The following is a 22,111-nucleotide window of genomic DNA, read 5'->3' as shown; positions in this document are numbered from 1 at the left end:
AGGAGCTGGAGCCATCACGAAAGTGGGGGAAAGCAAGAGCACATCCAGAGGACAGCCCCAAGGTGGATGGGGACCTGCCATGCTGTGTGAGGCAGAGCTGAAGGACACGGGAGCGAAAAGACTGGGGAGGAGGGGTGGGAGTGGAGGGGTGAGAAGAGAGGAGAGCAAGGATGCTCTTTTGAGATCCCTGAAAAGCTGCCATAGGGAATAGACTGCAGTAGCTCTGGGGCCCCAAGGGAATAACCAGCACAGGACCCTGCAGCGAGATGGATGGCCGCTCCTAGATGTGGTGAGCTCTCTGTCACCTGAGGCATGTAAGCATCACCTAGGCCGGTGGTTCCCAACCAGGAGTGATTCTGCCCCTAGGGGACATTTCACAATGGAGACATTTTGGGTTGTCGTGTCTGGGGGCAGGGAGGTGCCACTGGGATGTAGCGAGTGGGGGCCAGGGATGCTGCTCAACATGCCACAGTACCTAGGACAGCCCCCACAACAAAGAACCCTCTGGCCCCAAATGGCAATAGTGTCGAGGTCAAGAACATAGGCAATCATTTGCCAGAGTCGGGCTGGCCAAACCTCCTCCATCACTGAAAGATTTAGGGAATGCACGTTCAGTTATTAAAGCGACGTGACGATTGTGTAAGGCGCGTGGCCCTTTGCATGTAGCCTTGGCAGTGTCTGTCAAGAGGGCAAGGAGCTTTCAAATAAAGATGAAGACTTAAAAAAAAATGTTTTTCTATAACAGTAGTTAATTGGATTTGTCCTGTCTTCCTGACCAGGGGGACCCTCCCGTGTCATCTATAGAACAGGACTTATGCTAGGTGATTTCTTTCTTTTTTTAATTTTTATTGTGCATTAGGTGAACGTTTACAGAGCAAATTAGTTCCCCATTCGATAGTTTGTACATAAAAGTGTTCTGTGGCATTGGTTCCATTCCCCACAATGTGTCAGCACTCTCCCCATTTCTGTCCTGGGTTCCCCGTTTCCTTTCATCCTGATTTTCTGTCCCTTCCTGCCTTCTCATCTTTGCTTTTGGGCAGAAGTTGCCCTTTTGATCTCGTATAATTGATTGTTCTAAGGAGCATGTTTCTCTCGGGTATTAGGTGATTTCTTTGAAAAACAAATACAGTATTTTTTTTCCCTTATTGTGAAAGTATTACATATTCATCGCAGAAAAATATATAAAAGCAAAAAAAAAAGCCAGTCTAACATCACTGCTAAACTGAAAGCAGCACCACAGACAGACACATGTACATCAGTGTTCATTGCAGCGCTATTCACAATGGGAAAAGGTGGAAACAACCCAAGTCCATCAACATATGATGGATAAAGACAACATGGCCCATCCATACAATGGACTATTACTCAGCCATAAAGAGGAGTGAAGTCCTGATTCATGCCACATGGATGAACCTTGAAAACATGCTAAATGAAGTAAAGTCAGACACAAAAGAACCAATATGTGTGATCTCATTTATACGCGATGACAGCAAAGGTATAGGGTCCAAAGTTTCATAGTGGTTACGAGGGGCGGAAAGAAGGGAGAAAGAGGAAGTCATTGTTTAGGAAGCAGTGAGTTTCTGTTGATGGTGCTGGTATATTTGGCAACGATTATGATTAATATAATTGATATCACTAAATTGTACACCTGGAAAATGTTGAATTGGCAAATGTTGTGCGATATATATTTCCAACAGCGATGAAAAGGACCAAGGCTGCTGCTTTTCCCAGACTTGACCTTCACAAGTCTGTCTGTTGGCAATGGGGTATGGAGAGCCCAGCAACTCTGTGACCACCAGGCCGTGTCACTTTTCCCTCTTGAGCAGGTGCTGAATCCATCCTGATCTCTGTCTCCACCCCACCCTTCTGTGCCACCATCTCCGCTCACACAGACACGCAGCTACTTCCTAACTGGTCCCCCTGCTCTCACACTTGCTGCATCCACAATCCAGTCCCCCACACAGTTCCGAAGGTGACCTTAGCAAAATGCACATCTGAGCGTGTCACTGTGCACAGCCCCGCACCTTCCTGTGCGCCCCTCTCGCCATTTATTTTAATGGCTTCCCATTACTATGAGGATAAACAAAAAGTCTTTAACCTGGCCTTTGAGTAGATCTCTCGTGGTCTGGCCCTTACTGACCTGCCACATGGCCAAAATAATGGGGCAGGGACCTTCCCTAACAGAGGACCAATGTCTTCCCTGCATGACTTTGACCCATTGCTACAGTTTTACTCTTTAGCCATTGCTGTGGAGTCGATTCCCACTCATAGTGATCCTACAGAACAGAGTAGAACTGCCCCATAGGGTTTCCAAGGTGGTATATCTTTACAGAAACAGATTGCCTCATCTTTCTTCTGTGGAGTGGCTTGTGGGTTTGAACCACAGATCTTTTGGTTAGCAGCTGAGCGCTTAAATCACTGTGACATCAGGACTCCTTTGTTACCTTTGGGAGATACGTTAATGCTAACACAAGCACACAAAGATGGATGCACAGTGTGGTTCTTTGTAGCAGTTGGACTTTCACATTCATTTGTGTGAATACATTTTTATCTGCTTCCCAGGTAAGTTCCTTCAGGGCACAGAGTGTCTGTTTTTGCACCGGAGCCTCCCTGACGCCTTTGACTGGTAGGGTAGCAGATTTCGTCATACCCATACCACGTCTTACGGCAATTACAGGAAACAGTGCAGCCATGGTAAAGATGGTCTTCATTCATTTCCGCGACATTTATTTCATGTGTTACTATGTGCCCTGAGGACCCCTGAGCTCGTAGCTGGCATCCTGAAAGGGTAGTGGAACAAGCCCTGAATTTATTTATAGCCAGAAGTCAGGGTGTCATGGGGACTCCAAGCTTGCAGCAGGCACCTGTGGTCTTGAGCAGACCTGGCCTTTAACTTGGAAGGTGCTTAGGGTTAGAGGCAGTTCTGCTGCATGGGCAGTTGATGTGAAATGTGGGATTGATAGATTGCATTGATTGATGTGCACATTTGGTGTCAGGTAAGTGGGATTTGATTTTCCCAGTAGGAAGAATCAGAGAATCAGTTGGAAGGATCCCATTCAGTTTCTTATTCTATGGAGGGGAGGCTGAAGCCCAGAGGAGGGAAGCAACTTGACTAAAGGCTTCCCAGTGAGCCAAGGTGAAGCAGGCCTCTGACCCATGCCTGCTGAGTCTACCTTAGGCCACTGCAGGTCCAGTCCTGCATCGAGGACGTTCTTATCTTTGAATCTCTCCACCCAGGAGGTAGATTTCAACTGAAATGATGTGCAAATGAGCCAACTCAAAGCAATAAAGCTGCCAGAAAATCAACTTGAGAAAGGGGGAAAGCTGTTGATCACCCATTTGGGAAATTACCTTTATCTGTAACGGCAAGTTCAAACTTGTGTGTGTCTGTGAAACTTGTGTGTGCCTGTGTGCGCGTGAGGATCAAGCGCTGGCCTTTCTCTGGCCATATTTCTCATTTTCCTTTATTCTTTATATTGCTTTCAAATCAAAGGGATGCTGTAGTGGAGGACCTCTTGCCCTGAGCTACATACATGAAAATTAACGAGGTTATGGGAGTCACCATTTTCAATAAGGGATTGCCGGTGCTGTCCTTCCTAGGAAATGAAGCGAGACTGTTGCTAGGCTGGAGGGACCAGGCAATGGGGGTGGGTGGGCCCACATTCCGGTGGTTTCACCTTGTCCACACCCGCTCCACTATCCATTTAAGCCCAACCAACGAGGAGAATAAGAAGCAATTTTGAGCCAAACAGTCTCTTATTCTATTGGAAGTTTTTTTTTTTTTTCCCGGACGTTTCTAGCACCACAGCTTGATAGAGAAAAATATTCACAAAGCCCAGTCCGTTTTGAAGAGAACATCTGTAAAATTGGGTCAGCAGATATGTTACACATTGGCATGGAAGATAAAATAGAATTCTCGTCTCATCTGAGCTTCACAGCGACAGGGAAAAGCTTTTTTTCCCCTGTCACGCACTTGGGTTTGTGCCTGGTGGCTTTGATCCCTCCCCACCGCTCCAGCCCCTGGCAACCCAAGGGCGCTGGCCTCACCTCGGTTTAGGAACCGGCTCACCTAGGCGATGGAAACAGCGCGTGGTTCTCCGGCGGACCACTGGAGGGCGCTGTGGCACCGAGAACGCACCAAGGGCGCCCAGCTGGCGGAGGGGGCTGTCTCCAAGGAGTCCTGACTGTCACACTCACACACTGACTGTTCTCGAATTCTAGTCCAGGATTTAAAAGACGCTGTTATGAATTAAGGAGAGTAAAATACTCGGTAGATGCAGCTCGGGTCTCGGATTCCCTGGAGGTGTTTTTTAACCGCTTTCTAATTCATTTCCCCCCTCTGAGACTGGGTCTCATTTGCATCCCGCGAGACAGGGGCTTTGTATATGGTGAAAACGTCCTCCAAAAACGACACAAGAGCAAGACATGGTACAATTGCAGCCTGTAGTATTTATTCCCGAATACATTTGCAAAACAGGTTATTATCCTGTTTTCTCCATCCACCAGTATTGGCGGCAGGAACCAGGTAACAATACAGGACGCCCGGTGAAATTGGGAATTTCAGATAAACAAGGAATTATTTTTTAGTGTAAGTATGTCCCCAGTTTTGAGTGGGTCATACCTATACCAAATAATTATTTGTTGTTTATCTGAAATTCCAGTTTCACTGGGCTTGCTTGTATTGTTATTTGCTAAATCTGGCGATCCTCCGCAGGAAGAGTAACTGGGATGCAGCACAAAGAGCTCTGCTCCAGGGTGCATGGTAGTGGGTGGCACATGTGCAGGCAGAGAGCACATAGGCTCTGCCACCTGGCTAAACCCAGCCTTGGAGGAATGGCTTTTCTCACACAGAAGCGATGATTGTAGGTAATGTTCCACCTCTCTCTGTTGCTTTCTTACCCCCCTACACCCCCAAACACCACCAGCTTTCTCCAAAGGGTGTGTGGGAGCTGCCGCACTGCTCTGCAGACATCAATATGTTGATACTCAGGTGCGCCAGCTTCCGGTGACTTTACCCCCAGCCCCGGTGCACCGCGTAGCTCCGCTCCGTTAAGTTCAACCAGTGGTTAGCACGGCCTGGCTGTGGGAGGCCCAGTGCGCATTTGCTGCACAAATACAGGCCCTGCTCCCAGGCCAGATCACCTCTGGTGCCAGGGTGGGCCTGGTCTGCAGGTGAGACCCAGCAGTAGATTGGTCTTTGGGCAGCAGAGTAGGCGGCGTGGGGCTGGCAAAGGGGCATTTGCATTGTATTATGGGTGGCACTGGGGCCTTCGTGGCGCGGTGGTTAAGAGCTCAGACTGCTAACCAAAAGATTGGCAGTTCAAATCCACCAACCACTCCTTGGAAACCCTGTGGGGAAGTTCTACCCTGTCGTATCGGGTCACTATTAGTTGGAATCGACTCGATTGCAATGCATATGGGTGGCACAGGAATTCCTGGGTGATGCAAATTGTTAAGCACTCTACTACTAACCAAAAGGCTGGCCGTTTGAATCCACCCATTGGCGTCTCAGAAGAAAGGCCTGTTGATCTACTTCTGAAAGATCACAGCCATTGAAAATCCTATGGAGCACAGCTCTACTCTGACACACGTGGGATCGCCTTGAGTCAAAATGGATTTGATAGCAACTGGTTTGATTTGGTTTGGTTTTCTCAGCACTTAGAAAGGGGCCAGGCACGATGCAGGTGCTCAAAAACAATGTGTTGCATTACTTTGTGATCACTGAGCACTTCTAAGAGAAACCATCGTGAAGGAGAATGTGCCCTGAATTTTTGGTCGACATCCTGACTCCACCACTGACCAGCTGTGTGACCTTGGGTAAGTGTATTAACCTCTCTGAGCCTTAATCAGTTTCCTCGTGTATAAAAGCAGACGATATATTCTGTGTATCTCATCAGGTTGTCATTAAGGATAGGATCAGACCATGAGAAATGTCAAGACTGTCCAAACCCAAAACATCAGAGTAGTTATGTGGCTGTAATATGGCCCTGCATCTGGACAGCCCTTGACCTTGATCATGCCACCCAGGGAGTTGGGGAAGCAAAGACGCTAAGAAGTAGCAAATTCAAGCCTCCCAAATCCTGGTGGGAGAAGAGTTAGATTTTATTTTTTTCCTGCATACAGCTTGCTGGCCCCATGCTGCTGTCCTGCAAGGTGGTATGAGGTGGGGAGAGAGATCAGAGACTGGTCTTGTTTGTGAAAGCGTTTCCTTTGTCGAAGGCTGTCTCCATTATCATCTCCGTCATCTTTTCCCACTCAGCCTGTAGCAGAAACCCTTTTCTGTTTCTTCCTTTTCTCTTGATGTGCTGCAGACCCCAGCAAGGATAGGGGGCAGGAATGTCCGCTTTTTTCAAGTTGGAAAGCAGACCTTGTCCAGGGCTCCATCTTCCATGAGCCACCCAGACCACTGTAGACAGCTTTGTCCCAGGAGAGAGTCCTAAGACACCCAGCTGGGCCAGGGGTCCCTGCCCCAGCCCCTTTTGCTCCTGTAACCTGCTGGATTTGCCATCTCTGCCGAGTTTATCTCACAAATCCACTTTCCCAAATAGATGGCTTTAGATTCTATAATAAGAGAGCTTACAGCATCTGTAAGCACTTTGGCAAATATTTGAATGCGCCCTAGGCTCATGCGTGGGGACTTGGCTGTTTGAGTGTAGCAGGACCGGCTTTGTGACTCTTTGTTCTTTTCTTAGCCAGCTCCCCTAAAGGCCACTGGAACAAGATACTTTGAAATAAATCCCTTTGACTGGAGGTGTTCCTTCACTCATTTGTTTTCTCAATCCATCAGCATGGAGCACTGACTCTTGGCGAGGCCCATGTTAGGATCAGAAGTTTCGAAGGAACATGGGACAAGATGGCTTAGCCATGGAGGGGCCATCAGATCTGGGCTCAGGAGCGACACTGAATTTCAAGCTGCAGGCCCTTGGGTGCAGGTTGTTTTTTCTTGGGGGGTGGAGTTGGTGGTCTCTGCTGCCTGTCTGGAAATAGAGTAGGCTTAAATCTGCATATATGTTTGGAGTGGGTGTGGGGTGGGGTGGCAAGGCACAATTGACTCCAGGTTCAAGGAGCTGGATGAGGCAGCAGAGGTGAGGGGCAAGAGCAGGCACTGCTAGCCACTAGTAATGCAAGGAAGTGTGCTGATGTATTTCAGAAAGGTTTTGAATACAGTCCAGACCAGGGATGGCAAATAGATTTCTTCTTGCATGCCAAGCCCTATTGACTACAAAAGGCTGCTGAGAGTGTGCATTGAGAGGGTTTCTGAGGCTGCAACTAGGCTCGGGGGAAAAGATCACTTCACAATGCCTGCCTTGGACACAGGAAGAGGAGTAGTATGTGTGTATTTGCCAAATCTTCATTTTGTTTGCCATTTCTTCACCCTGAGGGTGAAGGATGGATATTCCATATTAAATATACAAGATGCTTGAACACATGATCCCAGAAATTGGGCGGAAGAAATCGACAGCAGTTTATTAGTCATATATGCTCACAGCCCAGGTGAATAGCACTGCCCTTTATGCAGGGCCACAGGAGGGTTGCACTTGGGAATAGCATGAACAAGCAAAGGCTGTGGGAGGCAGGCTTTGTAGTAACAAGAGGGTGGGGTGACCCCTGGTTTCCATGGATGGATGTGATTGGCTTGTTTAAATAATTTCACAGGCTGGCAGGGAAGTGAAACTCATTAGGTTGAGAATGGGTGGAGTGCAGCTGGTCCTGCCGACAGGGGAGCTAGCCAGGTGGGGAGCCTTTGCCGTTGGGTGGGGGCGTATCTGGCAAGAACAGGGGAGCTCATGGTTAGGGCTTTGGAGCTTTGTGAGGCTCAAAGATGCGAAGGCAACACTCAATATTGCATCTTAATTTCAGGCCTTACACCACAGTGAAAACAGTGCCAGTCAAGAGATACGACTTTTAGTCTGTTTTTTTTTTCTACATCTAAGTAGTTTTGTGACTTCAGCAAGTCACTTAACTGTTCTGTGCATGAATTCTTTATCATTAAAACACGGTCTTAGTTTTGGCTTCCTCAGAAGCAGACCTTGAGACAAGGATTCAGGTACCAGTAGTTTACTTAGGAGGAGATCTCAAGAAACACCTGCAGGGGAGTGGAGACATGAGACAGAGAAGGGGAAGCAGCCAATAAAGGGTGTGTTATCTAGTCAGTTACCACTGTGTGCAACTGGAGCCAAATCCTTCTGGGGACCTCTGGGTATAAGAGTAGAACCCGTAGCTTAGAGTTATCCTGCCCAAGGAGTGAAGGAGCTGGGGTATTCAGACACTAACTGCCATCAGCCATTGGTTAAGAGCTGCTCCCAGGGTGGGTGAGGGCTGTTAATTAATTCCCGGGTCCTTCAGGGCTGCTTTGTGGAAAGGTGGAGCAGACACTGGAGGCCAGAGAAAGCTTGCAGGCAAAGAGGCTCAGGTGCTGGCAGTTGGAAGTTGGGTCAGCATGCCAAGAGACATGGGTAGGGCAAAGAAAAGTTCTACAAAAACAGAGTAATTCAGTCTCAATCTCTCTCCTTGGGAATTTGTAACAGTAAAATGAGAAAATAGATATGAAATCACTAGAATTTTAGTGTTTATAAATGAGATATATTTGACTAAAAAGTTTACAAAACAAGTTGGACTCTCATACAAAAATTTATAAACACCTTGCTATGTACTCCTAATTGCTCTCCCCCTAATCAGACAGCACACTCCTTCCCTCCACTCTCTCTTTTTGTGTCCATTCAGCCAGCTTCTGACCCCCTCAGGCCTCTCATATCCTCTTCAGACAGGAGATGCCAACATAGTCTCATGTGTCTACTTGTTCCAAGAAGCTCACTCTTCACCAGTATCATTGTCTATCCCATAGTCCAGCCCAATCCCCGTCTGAACAGTTGGCTTTGGGAACAGTTCCTGTTTTGGGCTAACAGAAGGTCTGGGGACCATGACCACCGGGGTCCTTCTAGTCTCAGTCAGACCATTAAGCCTGGTCTTTTTAGGAGAATTTGGGGTCTGCATCCCACTGCTCTCTTGCTCCCTCAGGGGTTCTCTGTTGTGTTCCTTGTCAAGGCAGTCATTGGTTGTAGCCTGGCACGATCTAGTTCATCTGGTCTCAGGCTGATGGAGTCTCTGGTTTATGTGCCCCTTTCTGCCTCTTGGGCTCAAAATTACCTTGTGTCCTTGGTGTTCTTCATTCTCCTTTGATCCAGGTGGATTGAGACCAATTGATGCATCTTAGATGGCCGCTTGCTAGCGTTTAAGACCCCAGACGCCACTCTCCAAAGTGGGATGCAGAATGTTTTCTTAATACTTTTTTTTATGCCAATTGACTTAGATGCCCCCTGAAACCATGGTCTCCAAATCCCCACCCCTGCTATGTTGGCCTTCAAAGCATTCAGTTTATTCAGGAAACTTCCTTGCTTTTGGTTTAGTCCAGTTGTGCTGACCTCTCCTGTATTGCGTGTTGTCTTTCCCTTCACCTAAAATAGTTCTTATCCACGATCTAATTAGTGAAAACCCCTCTCCTTCCCTCCCTTACCACTCTAGTAACCACCAAGAATATTTTCTTCTGTGTTTACTTCTTGAATTCTTATAATAGTGGTCTCGTACAATATTTGTCCTTTTGCAACTGACTAATTTCACTCAGCGTAATGCCTTCCGGATTCCTCCATGTTATGAAATGTTTTACAGATTCATCATTGTTCTTTATCGATGCATAATATTCCATTGTGTGAATATGCCATAATTTATCCATTCATCTGTTGATGGGCACCTTGGTTGTTTCCATCTTTTTGCTATTGTAAACAGTGCTACAGTGAACATAAAAAACATGGGTGTGCATATATCTGTTCGTGTAAAGTCTCTTTTTTTCTAGGATATATTCCAAGGAGTGGGATTGCAGGATCATATGGTAGCTCTATTTCTAGCTTTTTAAGGAAGCGCCAAATCCATTTCCAGAGTGGTTGTACCATTTGACATTCCCACCAGCAGTGTATAAGTGTTCCAGTATCTCCACAACCTTCTCCAAGATTTATTATTTTATGTTCTTTGGATTAATGCCAGCCTTGTTTGAGTGAGATGGAATCTCATTGTAGTTTTGATTTGCATTTCTCTAATGGCTAATGATCGTGAGCATTTCCTCATGTATCTGTTAGCTACCTGAATGACATCCTTGCTTTTTAACACTTTAAAGGTCTTTCTTTGCAGCAGATTTACCCAATTCAATACGTCATTTGACTTCTTGACTGCTGCTTCCATGGATGCTGGTTGTGGATCTAAGTAAAATGAAATTCTTGACAGCTTCAATATTTTATCCGTTTATCATAATGTTGCTTATTGGTCTAGTTGTGAGAATTTTTGTTTTCATTATGTTGAGGTGCAATCCATACTAAAGGCTGTGGTCTTTGGTCTTCATCAGCAGGTAATTCGGGTTCTCTTTGCTTTGTTACTGATATTGTTTGACGATTTCAGCATTCTGTTGAATCACCTTTCTTTGGAATAGGCACAAATATGGATCTCTTTCAGTCTGTTGGCCAGGTAGCTGTCTTCCAAATCTCTTGGTATAGACAAGTGAGTACTTCCAGTGCTGCATCCATTTGTTGAAATATCTCAATTGGTATTCCGTCAATTCCTGGAGCCTTGTTTTTCGCCAATGCCTTTAGTGCAGCTTGGACCCCTTCCTTCAGTACCATTGGTTCTTGATCATATGCTACCTCCTGAAATGGCTGAACATTGACGAATTCTTTTTGGTACAGTGACTCTGTGTATACCTTCCATCTTCTTTTGATGCTTCCTGCATCATTCAATATTTTCCCCATAGGATCCTTCACTGTTGCAACTAGAAGCTTGAATTTTTTCTTCAGTTCTTTCAGCTTGAGAAATGGCAAGCACGTTCTTCCCTTTTGGTTTTCTAACTCTGGGTCTTTGCACATGTCATTATAATACTTTACTTTGTCTTCTTAAACCACCATTTGAAGTCTTAGAGTTCAGCTCTTTTATTTCATCATGTCTTCTGTTAGCTTTAGCCACTCTCCATTCAAGAGCAAGTTTCAGAGTCTTTTTTGACATCCACTTTGGTCTTTTCTTTCTTTTTAATGATCTCTTGCTTTCTTTGTGTACAGTCCAAGGTAAATTCCACTGAACCACACTGCCCCCCTGCCCACCTTAGATATTCCGATTCTTCATTAAAATCACAGAGCTGAGAGGGATAGTAGTGCTCACCTGGTGAGAGCCTGCCTTCAGGGGGGTGACATTCCAGAACAGAGTCCCATTTTGAGGACCAAGGGATAATAATATTCCTGGCTGACCCACTACTCCCCTCCGATATGCTTTATAATTAATCCTGACTCTTTCTGTTAGTTACATCTTTGCCTTCTCTTGTTCAGATACACTCCCATTTTTCCTGACTATGCTTATTCCCAAGAAAGGTGATCCAACCAAACGCAGAAATTATCGAACAATATCATTAATATCACATGGAAGCAAAATTTTGCTGAAGATCATTCAAAAGTGGCTGCAGCAGTATATTGGCAGGGAACTGCCAGAAACTCAAGCCAGATTTAGACGAGGACGTGGAACCAGAGGTATCATTGCTAATGCCAGATGGATCCTAGCTGAAAGCAGAGAACACCAGAAAGATGTTTACCTGTGTTTTATTGACCATGCCAAGGCATTCGACCGTGTGGACCATAACAAATTATGGATAACATTGTGGAGAATGGGAATTCCAGAACACTTAATTGTGCTCGTGAGGAATCTGTACATGGTTCAAGAGGTAGTTGTTCGAACAGAACACGGGGATACTGCATGGTTTAAAGTCAGGAAAGGTATGTGTCAGGGTTGTATCCTTTCACCATACCTATTCAGTCTGTATGCTGAGCAAATAATCCAAGAAGCTGGACTATATGAAGAAGAACGGGGCATCAGGATTGGAGGAAAACTCATTGAGAATCTGCATTATGCAGACGACACAACCTTGCTTGCTGAAACTGAAGAGGAGTTGAAGCACTTACTGATGAAGCTCAAAGACCACAGCCCTCGCTATGGATTACACCTCAGCATAAAGAAAACAAAAATTCTCACAACTGGACCAATAAGCAACATCATGATAAACAGAAAAAAGATTGAGGTTGTCAAGGAGTTCATATTACTTGGATCCACAATCAGCACCCATGGAAGCAGCAGTCAAGAAATCAAAGGATGCAAAAGACCTCTTCAAAGTGTTGAAAAGCAAAGATGTCACCTTGAAGACTAAGGTGCACCTGACCCAAGCCCTGGTATTTTCAATCGCATCATATGCATGTGAAAGGAGGGCCATGAATGAGGAAGACTGAAGAAGAATTGAAGCCTTTGAATTGTGGCTTTGGCGAAGAATATTGAATATACCATGGACTGCCAAAAGAACGAACAAATGTGTGTCTCGGAAGAAGTACAACCAGAATGCTCCTTAGAAGCAAGGATGGCAAGGCTACGTTTAACATACTTTGGACATGTTATCAGGAGGGATCAGGCCCTGGAGAAGGATATCATGCTTGGTAAAGTAGATAGTGGAAAAGAGGAAGACCCTCAATGAGATGGATTGACACAGTGGCTACACCAATGGGCACAAGCATAGCAACAATTTTGAGGACTGCGCAGGATTAGGCAGTCCTTTGTTCTGTTGTATATAGGGTTGCTGTGAATCAGAATCAACTCAACAGCACCTAACAACAACAGCAGCTTGGTGAAAACATAATGCCATTGTGTCTATGTTAATGCAGTGGGAAAGCCACTTGTGCGATAATCGTGAACAAGTCATTCCACTTCTTTGGCCCTCATTTGCCATATGTAAAATGGAGGAGGGGTTGTACTAGCTGATCTTGGAAAGTATCTGCAGAGATACTGAGGGCCTATCATGGAAAGCTATCTGGTGGTGGTCTCAGTTGTAGATGGAGTTTTTGATTCTCCCAGCCTGAAAGGTGGAAAAAGATTCTAGGATTATGCCCGGCTTTTTGGTTTAGGTGATTGGGTACATGATGGAGTCATTCTTTGAGACAGAGGAAAAAGAAGGAACATATTTAGAGGGAAGATGATGATGATTTGGACACATTGAGTTTGAGGTGCCTATAGGGTCACTATGAGTCAAAATCGACTCTATGGTAATGGGTTTTTTTGGGTTAAGGGGCATTTTAGTGGCAGATATCCCACAGTCTATTAGAAAATATTTGTAAGGCAAATCATGTTCATTTTCCACTGTCTGTTCTGACAGGGATCACAGTAGAGGGTCCTGGACAGAGCTGAGAAAAATGTAAAACAAAATTCAAAATCACAAAAAAGGACTAGACTTACTGGTCTGGCAGAGACTGGAGAAACCCTGAGAATCTGGCCCCTGGACACCCTTTTAACTCAGTACTGAAGTTACTCCTGAGGTTCATCCTTCAGCCAAAGATTAGACAGGCATATACAACAAGCAATAATACATGTAGCTCAACCATATATATGAGACTGAATGGGCACACCAGCCCAGGAAAAGGACGAGAAGGCAGGAGGGGGATGGGAAAGCTGGAAATGGGGAACGCCGGATCAATAAGAGGAGAGTGTTTACATGTCGCGGGGTTGGCAACCAATGTCACAAAACAATATGTGTATTAATTGTTTAATGAGAAACTAATTTGCTCTGTAAACCTTTACCTAAAACACAATAAAAAAAAATCACATTCATTTTTATCATCTTACTTTAGTCTCATACCAGCTCTATAAGTCAAGGAAAACGAGATGATGGACAGGAAACTGACTTATCCACACACAGGAGGGAGGACAGCCATGTGAAGGTGGAGGTAGAGATTTGGAGTGATACATCTATAAGCCAAGTAACACCAACAATTGTGGGAAACCCCTGAAAGCTAGGAGAGAGATATGGAGCAGATTCTTCTGATCTTGGACTCTCAGCCTCCAGAACTGTGAGGCACTATATCTTTGTTCTTTAAAGCTACCTATTTTGTGGTACTTTGTTATGGCAGCTACAGGAAAATAAGAGACTATCTTTCCCCCAGCCTAGCTCACCCTCCTCTACTCAGCACTGCTTTCTCCTGTCTTTTCTCAATGTCTTGCAACTTTGAGATTTAGAAATAGTCTTAGGAATGAGGTTTGGTAACAACCAGCGCAAGGTAGAGTCAAACCAGTGACCTCAAGGGGAAATAATTTTTTTTAAAATGACTTTTTTTCTTTCAGGCTTTCAAAGGGACTGGTACTGTACTTTTTTCATTTCACACACCACAAATTTACATCTTCAAAAGCTGGAAAACGTCAACACCTCAGGAAAATCAAGTGTCAAATATGCGGACATCTGTTCACCTGTAGCAACAGTCATCACGGAGGAAATTGTCATCTCCTGACCTAGGCCATCATCCGGTTTTCGTGCCTAAGACCACATGACTTAGGGTCATCTTCAACCTTCTTAGCTTCATATAACTCAAAACCCAGCCAGTATGTTCCCTAAATTAAGCTGCTAGTAAAACCAGAAACATGTTTCAAGTGAAGGTTCACAATGAAGCTGTTGTTTTTCACTGGAGTGAGACGGGTAGAGGAGCTCAGAGTCCCACTGTGGTGTAACACCTTCAATGGGGCTTTGCTCTCCAGCCCAGGTTCCTGGGATGGGAGTCAGTGTTCCGCAGGTATTTCCTGAGGGCGCCACGCCTTGTGCAGTTTCCTCTCAACATGTGCATTCATGGCCAGATCATTTATCCTGCCTGCCACCTTGGGCTGATGAAAATGTTACTTTGACTTATGGCTTGAGCATTTCCTCAGAAAGTTGGGGACCCCAAGTGAGTTCTACCCCTAACTTTTCTCCATGGAAAGGTTTTCATTGTTTATAGTCTGTGAATTTTGGATGGCAGCCAACACTGAAGCCAAGAGGAAGCCTTTCTCTGTGGAACTTTGCTGCCTCCACCACCATGATAAATATGTGATGTTATTATCAGTGTATTTGACTTTACGTAAGTGCTTTCTTTGTCTGAGAGGACATCTTTGTTGTTTGCAAATTCATACATTGTTCTATGCTGTTAATTGGCTATTATGTTTTCATTTAATTCTTTCTTTTCCAGTCCTAATACATCATGATAGAGAAAATCTAGACTGTTTAAGGTTGAGTAGAACTAGCCTCCCATCAGACCCCCCTTCTAATTCCTGGAAGATGAGCCAATTATACTAAGAGTAAGTGGCACAGAAAATGCAAACTTATCTGTGGGGTGAGGAATTGGTAGCAGATAAAAGAATTATTTGATTTTGAGGGCTACTGTTTTTTTTTTTGGATAAGTGACTGATGGAGGTGGTCAAATCTTTTCTGACAATCTTTACAAATAACAGGTGATCATGGCTGACATGGTTTAGGCATTGCATTGTTGAGGTTGGGGGGGTGCAATGATGGGAGTGCCATTTAGGGATGATGGTTAGTGGTATGCAGAGTTTCTCAATTGAAAAACCAAAACCCCTTGCCCTTGAGTTGATTGCGACCCATGGAGACCCCATGTGCTTCACAGTAAAACTCTGCTCCCTAGGATTTTCAACAGCAGTAATCTCATGGAAGTAGATTGCCAGGACTTTCTTCCGTGATGCTTCTGGGTGAATTCAAACTGTCAACCTTTCCATTAGTAGCCGAGCACAAACCATCTGAATTTCTCAAGGACAGCAGAAATGGTTCTTCTTAACCTTTTTTTTCAGTCATGGACCACTTTGGGAATCTGATAGAATTTATGGTTTGCTCCATACCATACCACCATGCTCATGTATACACATACACTTATTTCTACCTTCAATTTCAGGGAGTTCATTAAACTTCTAAAGACCTATCCTAAAGGACCATGGACTCCAGGTTAAGAACTCCAGCTCTGGAGTCAGATTCTCAGCTTTGAGCTGTCTCAGGACCCCAGAACTAAGGATAGGCTCATGCTAAATGAAATGCCAGGACAGTGATGTATATATAAAGGCAAAAGTAAAAAAAAAAAAAAAAAGTTATAACAAGGCTTCCTTCTTTCTGGTAGCCAGAATGCTTTTGTGCCTCCTTCTCAGTATCTAGAGACCCAAGAAGCAGAATCATTCAGTCAAGTATTACTTGGTGAATAAAGAATCAGAACATGGTTAGGTGGGTGGCTGGGGGAGGAGGTGTGTGTGACTTATCCCTGCCCCAGAGCAAAGATCATCGCCTCAGTGACCCTAGATCCAGGATTTCTCTCCTGTAGACGGTGCTGGGTACAATGACAGTTTGAACTTCTTTGAATGTGATTTCTCATTCTGGTTAGCTCTCTCTGTTGACATATTCTTTTAAAGGCAGTACCTGTTTGCTGGGGCCCTGGAGCCATCTCTATCTCTTTCAATTATGGGATGCCCATAATCTTAACCTATAGCCCACAGGATAGGGGATGGACCTAATCAGTGGTTTTCATTGCCACCAGCTGTCCTACAAGAGCACAAGAAAACTGGAAGTTACTCCTGGGAATTTGATGTGGTTTATAGCAGCCATGTTTCCTTTGGGTCTACCCCAGCCCTGCACTGAAGCTGCACTTGGGGTGGGAGAGGACAGCATTTGTGAAGGCTGAAAAATTCCCAGGTTCAACCCCCTGGTAGGGCCTTGTCTAGTCAGGAGGCTGTGATTCACCATTTCCCCTGACTGGCTGATTCAGGGAGTACAGATGCATATTTTAGTGTTGTCTGTTTGTACTTAGGACCACATTTCCAGCCACTCTACCAAAAATCCATCTGTACAGTGTGTCCCATTGACTTCCATATTTGAAGATAAAGGTGGTCTACAGATGGAATAGTTGAGTGCCCACTTCGAGGGTTGTTATGGATTGAATTGTATCCTCCCAATATATGTGTTGGAATCCCAACCCCTCTTCCTATAAAGGTAATCTTGTTTGGAAAGAGGATTTGCTTTGTTATGTTTATTAGAGCATACCCAATCAGGGCAAGTTCTAAATCTAAGCACTTCTGAGTTGTAAAAAGAGAGAATGGCTACAGAGGCGCATGCTTGCATGAGTGCGTGAATGCGCGCGCACACACACGCATACAGGAGGGGGGAAGGAGACAGATGCCATGTGAGGATGGTCTACAAGCCAAGGAACCAAGGAATGCCTGAGACTACCTACAAGGCAGCAAATGACACGGCCAAGACCCTGATTTGGACTTATAACCTCCAGAACTGTGAGAAAGTAACCGTCTGTTCTTTAAAGCCTCACACTTGTGGTATTTCTGTTACAGGAACACTAAGAAATGAAGACAGGAGTCCATGGCCTTCTTGAGCCACTGACATTTAGGTGTTCTCTGATGCCCCCAAATATCCTCATTGACTCATATAACCTAAGATGGCAGAAGGACACTTCCCTAACTCAAGATAAAAACTCTTTTGGCCTTTTCTGAAACTTAATGGAGCAGGGTTGTTTTCAAATGCAAATGCACCTGGAAGAATTTGTCTTGTTGTGATCCATGGGAAGGCAACCCCCAGCCCAGGCTTTTCTTCATCAATAGGTAAGTTGGATATCTGGAAAGATCATACATATCTTAGAACAGTTATTACTTTCCTATCAAAGGTTTGACAGTTGAGCTGAGGCCTAATATTTTTAACAATAAGGCAAAATGGTACAAACTAATGACTGGTCCTGGAGAGCAAGGAGTGTCCGTAGCACAGGGCACTTGTCCCTGGGGCACAGCCTTGTATTTTCATTCTTTAGAACAGCCCTACACTTCATAAACCTGTCAGTCATTTCCAATACAATTTCTGTTTGCGTTGGGCAAACCATTTCCAGCATTTTATATGAAATACCTAGCAAGCTGGTAAGATAATGAAGACTGGATTCCACATTGAAAGAAGGGAAGAAAATGAGTTTTTATCTTAAGTGATCATTTCTTTGCTATCTCTAATGCTGCACACCTACCAGGAAGCTAGTGTCACATTTCCCTGAGTTTGGAGAATTTAAGTGGAGTCTTCTCATTTAGGTTGCCATCTGGTGTGCTACTAACAGTCTCGGAGAGTAAGAGGCCATCTGTTAATACTTTTTCCAGGAAGCTTTTTATAGAGCAGTGAAGTGGCAACTCTCAAAAACACATTGTAATGACTTGCAACATCTCGGGTATATGTACAAGTTGAGGCTGATATTTTATTTTTACCAACACCATTTTCTTCCACTGAGAAGGGACAGAGGAATTAAGGAATATGGCATGTTTGCATGCAAAATACTCATCTCTAATATGTGGGGAGCTATAAGGTTAATAAGTTATCGCCCTTGTGGAATTTCAAAAAGAAGGCTGTAAATACACACCGAGAAGTAATGGTAATAATGTGGATAGTCATTCACTGAGCACTGTGCAAGTCATTTTCCTGCATTTTATCCTAACAACAATCCTATGAAATAGATGCTGCTATTATACAATTTAAGATGAAAAGGAATTGGTGTTCAGTGAGGTTAATGACTTGCCCAGAACACAGAGCTAGTAGTAGCCAGGACTTGGACACAGTTGTCTTGTCTTGCTGTATTTATTTATTTATTTTGGACTCCAAAGCCTGTGCTCTTAATGAACTTATAGCGGTCTCCTTTTTGTAACAAGTTGAATACCAGCAACTGAACTTTCTAGAAATAAGACTTTAAATAAGTTTGATCAAGGACTGCTTACGGTTTGGATTAATAATATTATGGGTCAGTGTGGGCTAGGTACACATAACTTCAAAGTCTTAGTGGCTTAGCACAAAAGCATATTGATTGTCCATGCTCCATGCCTGACCCAACTCACAGGGCACGCCATCCTGACTCAGCTTCCATCGTTACCATGACACTGGCCCCTATTCACTTCCGCCCACATTTCTTTGGCCAAAGCAAGTACTTGGTCAGCCCAAATGAGAATATTCAACTTAAATTCTCCAAAGGGGTTGTGTATTGAATTGTGTCCCCTGAAAATATGGGTTGGAAGGAGGCAGAACTAACATGGCCCTATAGACAGAAGCACCACGCTGTCCCTCCACAGCAAAGACCCGAAAAACTAAAACAGAGACAAACATCAATCCTGAAACCCTAAGCATCAAATGAAGAGATAAAGAACTCAACCAAGCACCAAATGGAATAAGAAACTGACGGAGAACAGAGAGCTAGAAGAGATATGGAGTGGAGGTCCTCTATTAGCTAACACGGCACGGATTCACCATTTTGGACTACTCAGCCACCCAGATTGGCAGACAGGGAGTATGGGAAGACAGCTTCAAGGAGTTTCCAGCAGGCAACAGAGCACCCAGTAACCAGTGATACACATTTTCCCGCCCCCACCCTCCCTTCTTCCCCCTGCTTGGCCTCCACCACTCTCCGGCAGGCCACAGTTGCTCAGCTGGGGAGGCACTGCCTCCGTGCCACCTGGATTCACCCCACCCACACTGGCTGGCTCCTTTAGTGCCATTTTTTAAAATTCCTGTTGCTGCCTTTTTCAGCTTCTTTTGGTTTCTTCTCTCTCGCTCTCTCACCTCCTTCCCTTCCTTTCAAACACCTTACTCTGTGTGCCATCTCTGCTTCTTCTTTACAGGCTGTAAAGTGCCACTGTGCTGGGGAACTGCTTCCCCTATCTGCGCCACCAAGCCAGTGGTATCCCTGGGAGCATTTCCTCTTTATTTATTTGTATTATTTTTTTATCTTTTTCCTTTTTGTTTTTCTTAATTTCTCAATTTCTTGTCTTTCTCTACTTTCCTTCTTTTCCTGTCTCCTGGGTACCTGGCACTGTATGCCATCCCTACCCCTTCTAGATGGGCTTTGCACTGCCTAGTGGCTTGGGAGCCACTTCCCAGGCCCGTGCCACCAAGTCAATGGGCTCCCTTGGGGCATCTCTCTTTTTTTTCTTTTCTCAATTTCTTGTCTCCCTCTACCTTCCTTCTTTACCCTTCTCCTGAACACCTGGCATTGTATGCCATCTCCGCTCCTTCTTGATGGGCTGTGCAGTGCCACTCGGCTGGGGACCCGCTTCTGCTGGGCTCCCTTGGGGTGTTTTTTTTTTCTTTACTTTCTTTCTTCTTTTTTTTTTTTTTCTTGGTTTCTTGTCGCTCTCTACCTCCCTTCCTTACGTTTATGCCATGTGCCATCTTCACTCCTTCTGAATGGGTTGTGCAGTGCTGCTCGGTTGGGGACCCACTTCTGGTGGGCTTCCTTGGGACATTTTTTCTTCTTCTTTTTTTTGCTCAGTTTCTTGTCTCACTCTACCTCCCTTCCTTTCCTTCCTCCCAACCACCTGGCATCTTTTTTTCCCCCTCAGTTTCTTGTCTCTCTCTACATTCCTTCCATTCCTTTCTCCTGATCACCTAGCTGTGGGTGCCTTTCTCTCTCCTTGTCTTTCTCTCTTTTTTTAATCTAGTTTTTTTAGTTTTTTTATCTCTGTCTCCCTTCTTTCCTTTCTCCCACCCATCTAGCTGCATGTGCCATATCTGTCCCTTCTCAATGGGCAGTGCCTCACTGCCTGGATAGAAAGCCACTGGCATACGGCTTCCCTGGGTCTGTACTACTACAATGGTAGGCTCCCTCAGCACTTTTTCTTTTGGCTCCTGTTTCTCTTTCCTCCTCTTTCTCTTCTTTTCCACACCCACTTAGCTCCACACACCACAACCTCCCCCCTGCCTATCTGCACCATGTGCTGAACATCTCACTCCCGAGCAGCACAGGCATGGTCTACCAGAACCTACCCTGCACTGGCCCCCAGTACCCCCCTGTCGGCCCCAGTATGTGCCACAAAAAACCCATCCCAGCCCCTCCTCTTCCACTGGATCTGGCCTGCTGCACCATAGCTGAGTGACTGGCCCTGCTCATTGGACAAGGTGGTGAGAAGTATTGTGCCCACAGACAAGCAAACAACAAAGTACACCCATCTCACCTGCTCAGACATAACAAAGTAAAATAAAAAAGCAGAACAAAACAAACAAATCTACAATCAATTAACAAAGAAAATAACCACTGAATGTCCCAAAGACAGCAGACAATATCAAAACAAAACAAAACAAAACAAAAGGACAGGGTGGTTCTAGTAGGCATCCAAAATAAAACACCAGATGACTTTCCAGTAGAAGAAAAGGCACTAGAAGTACCTGACAGGGAATTTAAATCTCTAATATTCAGAGATATCCAAGAGTTGAAGCAAAAAGCAGACAAAAATGAGGAAAAAATACATAAATTTTTGGAAAAGGCAGACAAATTCATGGAAAATATGGACAAAAGAATGCAAGAATTCAGGAAAATAAAACGTGAACAAAATGCTAAAATAAATTCACAGCTAGAAATCATACAAAAACAACAATTAGAAATACAAAAGACAAAAAACAAGATTTCAGAAATGGACAGTGTCATAAAAGGACTGAGGAGCAGGTTTGAAATGATGGAAGAAAGGATCGGTGAAATTGAAGACAAACACTTGCTACAACTCTGTTTGAGGAAAAATCAGAAAAAACAAGAATGAAGGAAAATGAAGAAATCCTGAGAATGATGTGGGATACAATCAAAAGCAAAACTTTGTGAGTGAGTCGGGGTTTCAGAACAGGGGGAGAAAATGGAAACCACAGAGAGGATTACTGAAGAATTGCTGATAGAAAACTTCCCTAATGTCATGAAAGATGAAAAGCTGACCATCCAAGAATCTCAATGAACCACATATAGGATAGACCCCAAAAGAAAATCACCAAGGCATATCATAATCACACTCACTAAAACCAAAGACAAAGAAAGAATCCCAAGAGCAGCTCAAGAAAAATGAAAAGTCACCTACAAAGGGGAAACCATAAGAGTGAGCTCTGATTATTCAGCAGAAACCATGCAGGCAAGAAGGCAATGGGATGACCTATATAAAACCTTGAAAGAAAAAAAATTCCCAACCAAGAATAATATATCCTGCAAAACTCTCATTCAAATATGATGGTGAAATTAGGGTATTTCCAGAAAACAGAAATTAAGGGGATATGTAAAAACCAAACCAAACTTACAACAGTTATCAAAGGGAGTCCTTTTGTTTGAGAACAAACATCAGACAACAGCCTGAATCTAGGATGCAAGACCGCATCAGTCAGATACCAACCTAGGTAATGAAGTCTCAAGGATTAATCGAAACTAAAAGATTTACAACAGCAAATCAGAGAGGATAATCTGTAAAT

Source organism: Loxodonta africana, chromosome X (genome assembly GCF_030014295.1).
Source record: "Loxodonta africana isolate mLoxAfr1 chromosome X, mLoxAfr1.hap2, whole genome shotgun sequence".
Taxonomy (NCBI): Eukaryota; Metazoa; Chordata; class Mammalia; order Proboscidea; family Elephantidae; genus Loxodonta; species Loxodonta africana.
Note: the sequence above shows the minus strand (reverse complement) of the source record.